A 6,533-nucleotide genomic window follows, 5' to 3' on the forward strand; every position below is an offset into this window, starting at 1 on the left:
ATTTTGTTATAAAATGAATTCCTTCACTCAAACCAAGTTAAAACTGCTTTGTCCTTCATATTTTTGCATGTCTAAATAGGTTTCAGGCATAAAATTCTTCATATTACCCTGTATGTGAAAGAAGCATACTTGTGATGGAGCAATACACTCCTTTTGGGTAACCTAAACTGATGGTTGGGGAGGAAAGTTAGAAGAACAATCAACTATCAACCAAAGACAGATGACGTGATGAGCGGGCAATATAACTGTGTGTTTTTACTTCAGTGGTCAGAGCAACTCTGTATTATGTACTGTGTTGTTCTCTCTTTCAAGATATTATTATTAAAGCCTCTTATCTCCTCAGAAGAAAATAACTGACTCTGTGCGTTACTAAATTTCCACCACAATTTTGGCGTCACGAACAGGATCCCTCGACTGGTGTCTCTGGACCGGATCGCAGTGCATGGCCAGCCTGGACTGAAGTAGCTGTTCCAGCCTCATACCTCCAAGGCCTTTTCTGAGAGAGAGGACTGGCAGGTCCTTTTCCTGAATACCAGCGCTGGGATCATTTTTGAAATATGATAGTCTGAGACGATAGGACTGCTTTTTAGTTTTTATTTGAATAAAAGAGGGTTTCCCGGTTGTGTCATTAGTGAGACAGAGATTTCATGGGTAAGTGAAACTTTTGAAGCAGTCCGAAGAAGTGTGAAGTACTCCGAAGAAGTGTGAGTACAGATTAAGGTCCTCATTGGAGACGTCCTTTGAGTAAAGGAATATATTTCCCCATTCCAAGTCTGAGAATGGGAAACAGTAGGTCTCAGACTTTTGACCCTACCGTTAGAAATAAGAAAATTAGAAGAAAAGTTTTGCAAATATGAGAAGAAGAAGAAGAAGAGATGAAGCAAAAAAAAGAAAATTAAGTTTAAATAAGAAGTAAGAAAGGTATAGAATTTTGGAAAAAATAAAGTGTATTAAGAGAAAGAAAGGAAAATGTTAAACAAATGCCATGACGGAATGATGATAATAATTTAGTATTAGCTGTGCCGGATCCAGACCTGGACTCCTGCCCTCCACGACGCCTGCAACAACAACAGCCAGCCCTGCCACAAGCCTCTGGCTCTCGGGAAGAAGGGACTTCTTCCATCCTCCCTCGGGAAGAAATTCCATCATTCTCACAACATCAGTTACATAGGTCTGATGATGAGGAAAAGGAAGACGTTTGGTTCTCCAGCGTACCTGCCCAAGAACTTTTAACGCAAGTGACAAAAATCCTTTACCCACAATCTGGACTTCAGAGATCTAAACGTGAGAAAAAACAAAACCAGATTCAAACCATGCCTATGGTTAAAGTTGCAGTTCCCACTGGACCATTACTGGTTTATCGACCCTGGACTGAGACTGACATCATGGAAGCATAACAATGCTTACCAGATCCAGAGATTTCTGGACCCCATTTTGCTGACGAGTTGCGAGATTTCTGCGCACAATTCTGCCTGACTGGGGTTGAATTGCGTCGCATATTGGCAAAAAAGTTCAAACCGACCGACCTCGGCAAAATAGAGGCCAGTATGCTACAACTGGATTTGCGACCTACCAACAGTGAACGAGGACATAATGATAACGCTCAATATGAAGCAGCCATCCAAAGACTGTGTCAAGCCATCACCACTCAATTTCCAACCAAAATCAATATGTCCCACATTTACACCTGCAAACAGAAACCTGGTGAAGGGACTGATGATTTTGTACACCGCATCCTTGAGAAAGTCAGCAAGCACAGCGGTCATCAGAGACCAAGGGATTTGGGTAATGAATCAGGACCATGGGAGAGTATTGCATGCAATGGAATGTCCGACCATAGTTGGTAAAAAGCGGGTAAGAAAAGGTTAAAATACCCGACTGTACACAATCAATAGTGGGAGCGTATGTGTTCGGCTACAAGAAGGTGTGAAAGTCCGACCATGGTTTGTAAAAAGCGGGTAAGACAAGGTGCGAATGCCTGACAATGTATGATCAAAAGAGGGAGCGGAGGTGTTCGGCTGCAAGGTCTGAATTTCCAACCATAATTTGTAAATACCGTTGAAGAAAAGCCTCGAAAGCCCGACTATACACCATCAAAAGCGGGAGCAGAGGTGTTCAGCTGCACACAATCAGGTTTTTGCAAATTATGATCTGACATTCACACATGCTTTTGATGATGTATGGTTGGGCATTCGCACCTTTTTTTACCCATTTTTCAGGAATTATGGGTGGACATTCACACCTTCTTGCAGCTGAACACCTCCTCTCCCGCATATGATCATGTGCGGTTTGATATTCGAAAATTTTCTTTCATGTTTTCTAGCAATTATTGATGGACATTCAGACATTCTTGCAGCTGAACCCCTCTGCTCCCGCTTCTGATGGTGTATAGTCGGGCTTTCGAGCCTTTTCTTCCCCGGTTTTTACAAATTATGGTTGGACATTCAGACCTTCTTTTAGCCGAAAACCTCCGCTCCCTCTTTTGATCATACATTGTTGGGCATTCGCACCTTTTCTTACCCGCTATTTACAAAAAATGGTCGGCCATTCACACCTTGTAGCCGAACACATTCGCTCCCGCTATTGATTGTGTACAGTCGGGTATTTTAACCAACTACGGTCGGACATTCACACCTTCTTATGGCGGAACACCTCCGCTCCCTCTTTTGATGGTGTATGTTCGGGCATTCGAACCTTTTCTTACCCGCTTTTTACAAACTATGCTCTTACATTCAAACCTTCTTGTAGCCTAACACATCCAGTCCTGCTTTTGATGATGTATGGTTGGGCATTCGCACCTTTTTTTTTACCCATTTTTGAGGAATTATGGGTGGACATTCACACCTTCTTGCAGCTGAACACCTCCTCTCCCACTTATGATCATGTGCGGTTGGATATTCGAAAATTTTTTTTCATGTTTTCTAGCAATTATTGATGGACATTCAGACCTTCTTGCAGTTGAACACCTCCGCTCCCGCTTTTGATGGTGTATAGTTGGGCTTCTGAGCCTTTTTCTTCCCCGGTTTTTACAAATTATGGTTGGACATTTAGACCTTCTTGCAGCCGAAAACCTCCGTTCCCTCTTTTGATCATACATTGTCGGGCATTCGCACCTTTTCTTACCCGCTTTTTACCAATTATGGTCGGATATTCACACCTTCTTACAGCGGAAAACCTCCGCTCCCTTTTTTGATCATTTATGGTCTGGCAATACTACCTTTTCTTACCCGTTTTTGAGTAATTATGGCTGGACATTCACAGCTTCTTGCAGCCGAACACCTCTTCTCCCGCTTTTGATGATGAATGGTCCGGCATTCTTATCTTTTCTAACACATTTTTCAGCAATTATTGTCGGTCATTCACACCTTTCTCATCAGCTTTTTGCAAATTATGATCTGACATTCACACCTACTTGCAGCCGAACACCTCGGCTTCCGCTTTTGATGGTGTATATTTTGGCATTCGAACCTTTTCTTACCCGCTTTTTACCAACTATGGTCGGACATTCACACCTTCTTACAGCGGAACACCTCCGCTCCCTCTTTTGATGGTGTATGTTCTGGCATTCGAACCTTTTCTTACCCACTTTCTACAAACTATGCTCGGACATTCACACCTTCTTGCAGCGAAACACCTCCGCTCCCTCTTTTGATTGTGTATGTACGGGCATTCGAACCTTTTCTTACCCGCCTTTTACAAACTATGGTCGGACATTCAAACCTTCTTGTGGCCGAACACATCCACTTCTGCTTTTGATGATGTATAGTTGGGCATTCACGTCTTTTCTTACCCATTTTTCAGTAATTATTGGTGGACTTTCACACCTTCTTGTAGCCGAACAACTCCGCTTCCGCTATTGATTGTGTACAGTCGGGTTTTTTAACCTTTTCTTACCCGCTTTTTACCAACTATGGCCGGACATTCGCAGCATCTTACAGCGGAACACCTCCGCTCCCTCTTTTGATGGTGTATGTTCGGACATTCGCACCTTGTCTTACCCGCTTTTTACAAAATTTAGTCGAACATTCACACCTTTTTGCAGCCGAACACAGTTTTTTGCAGCCGAATTTGGGCATTCGAACCTTTTCATACCCACTTTTTACCAACTATGGTCGGACATTCACACCGTCTTACAGCGGAACACCTCCGCTCCCTCTTTTGATGGTGTATGTTCGGGCATTCGAACCTTTTCTTACCCGCTTTTTACAAACTATGCTCGGACATTCAAACCTTCTTGTAGCCGAACACATCCACTCCTGCTTTTGATGATGTATGGTTGGGCATTCGAACCTACTTGTTGCCCGCTTTTCATTAATTATGGGTGGACATTCACACCTTGTCGCAGCCAAACACCTCCGCTCCCTGTTTTGATCATGTATGGTTGGACATTCGCACCTTTTCTCACCAGCATTTTGCAAACTATGGTCGGCCATTCACAGCTTCCTCTCCACCATACTTGTATGGTGGGATATTCACACCCACTTGCATCCGAAGACCTCCGCCCCCACTTTTGTTGATATTTAGCCGATCATTCGCACCTTACCCGCTTTTGGCAAACTATGGCCTTCTTGCAGCCAAAAACCTCTGATCTCGCTTTTGATGATGTAAGGTTGGGCATTCAGACCTTGCTTCACCTGCTTTTCATCAAATATAGTCGGACATTCACACCTTCTTGCAGCTGAACACTTCCGCTCCACCTTTTAGTTTTCTATGGGGCATTCACACCTTTTTTTACACCGCATTTTATAAAAACACCACAGGAACACCGTATTGAGGCTTTGTTCTGACCGCTCATTCGGTGTCGCGTTTCTTTCAAGCAATTCTCCTGGTTAGCCCGCACTCGGCTCGCTCCCAGAGCCGTGTTAAAGTCTGCTTCGCATTCACTCTCTTTTCTCAGCAGATTAAAAGAAACTTCCATCCTGCACCGCTGTTTGCTTTTTCACAAGAGCAGAGGAGAGCGCACCGTTCCCAGCAGCACTGCAGTACCGGGTCGATGCTTGGAGTGAACGGAGCAAGCTCCTTTTTCAACTCCTATTGATAAAAATCCATTTAATATGTAGTCCTTGCATAGACATATCACATATTAAACTGATAAGTACAGATACTACACTTGATCTTAGCCAAAAGGCCGAGAAGCGATATCTGTCCACTGGTTCACGTCCGAGGGCCCTTCCTGGCACAATGCGCACTTGTAGCGGTGTTCGTTTTATGGCCATAGTGTCACTTTGCACCTCCGCCCACCCGCTGCACTGAGCACTCTTCAACACTTTTAAATGGTATAACTTTACACTACCGCACGCTCCAGCAAGCACCATTCAAGCAACAACTTTGCACTCCAGCTTCGAACATCGGCACAGTCACAACAAGTAAGGCGACTCTACTCAGAGAAGTCACTCTGCACAGTAACAAGATTTCTTTTGCACAGACAGAAAGGGCTTCACCCGCAAAGGTAAAGCCTGCCAAAAATAGAAACAATTCATTAGTGCTGCTCTCCACGGAAGTCTTTAGTAAAAGGCGAAAGACTTGTACATTATGAAGAGAAACCAGTGTACGATTATCCATCACTGCGGGAGCAGGGCATCAGGCTAGTTGGCATAGCCACCTTCCCCATGGTGAGCTTTGCTTGGTTGAGACGCTTGCTCCCCCCCCTTGCTCCTCGGCTGACCAAGTAGGAACAATCGGGCCCTATTCGATGGCTGCCTTGTCTTTTACTCTGTGCAAAAGACAAGGCAGCCACAAACAACACGGGAACACCGTATTGAGGCTTTGTTCTGACTGCTCATTCGGTGTCGCGTTTCTTTCAAGCAATTCTCCCGGTTAGCCCGCACTCGGCTCGCTCCCAGAGCCGTGTTAAAAGTCTGCTTCGCATTCACTCTCTTTTCTCAGCAGATTAAAAGAAAGTTTCATCTTAGGCTCCCTGAAACTTCCATCCTGCACCGCTGTTTGCTTTTTCACAAGAGCAGAGGAGAGCGCACCGTTCCCAGCGGCACTGCAGTACCGGGTCGATGCTTGGAGTGAACGGAGCAAGCTCCTTTTTCAACTCCTATTGATAAAAATCCATTTAATATGTAGTCCTCGCATAGAGGACATATCAGACATTAAACTGATAAGAACAGATACTACACTTGATCTTAGCCAAAAGGCCGAGAAGCAATAACAGTCCACTGGTTCACGTCCGAGGGCCCTTCCTGGCACAATGCGCACTTGTAGCGGTGTTCTTTTTATGGCCATAGTGTCACTTTGCACCTCCGCCCACCCGCTGCACTGAGCACTCTTCAGCCCTTTTAAATGGTATAACTTTACACTACCACACGCTCCAGCGAGCACCATTCAAGCAACAACTTTGCACTCCAGCTTCGAACATCGGCACAGTCGCAACAAGTAAGGCGACTCTACTCAGAGAAGTCACTCTGCACAGTAACAAGATTTCTTTTGCACAGACAGAAAGGGCTTCATCCGCAAAGGTAAAGCCTGCCAAAAATAGAAACAACTCATTAGTGCTGCTCAACGTTGTACTTTGCAGTAAAAGAAAG

General features: G+C 44.5%; 3 non-coding genes across 3 annotated transcripts; all 3 read right to left on the reverse strand.

Annotated features, from left to right (window-relative positions):
- Positions 1-4,952: 4,952 nt before the first annotated feature.
- LOC140306159 (U2 spliceosomal RNA) lies at positions 4,953-5,140 on the reverse strand. Its single transcript, XR_011915513.1, has one exon. It is a non-coding gene; the product is annotated as a U2 spliceosomal RNA (small nuclear RNA).
- Positions 5,141-5,438: 298 nt separating this feature from the next.
- Positions 5,439-5,552, reverse strand: LOC140306295 (U5 spliceosomal RNA). Its single transcript, XR_011915616.1, has one exon. It is a non-coding gene; the product is annotated as a U5 spliceosomal RNA (small nuclear RNA).
- Positions 5,553-5,964: 412 nt separating this feature from the next.
- LOC140306457 (U2 spliceosomal RNA) lies at positions 5,965-6,155 on the reverse strand. Its single transcript, XR_011915762.1, has one exon. It is a non-coding gene; the product is annotated as a U2 spliceosomal RNA (small nuclear RNA).
- Between the last annotated feature and the right edge of the window lie 378 nt (positions 6,156-6,533).

The sequence above is a fragment of the Leuresthes tenuis genome, unplaced genomic scaffold, assembly GCF_036924035.1.
Source record: "Leuresthes tenuis unplaced genomic scaffold, fLeuTen1.0.hap1 SCAF_4, whole genome shotgun sequence".
Taxonomy (NCBI): Eukaryota; Metazoa; Chordata; class Actinopteri; order Atheriniformes; family Atherinopsidae; genus Leuresthes; species Leuresthes tenuis.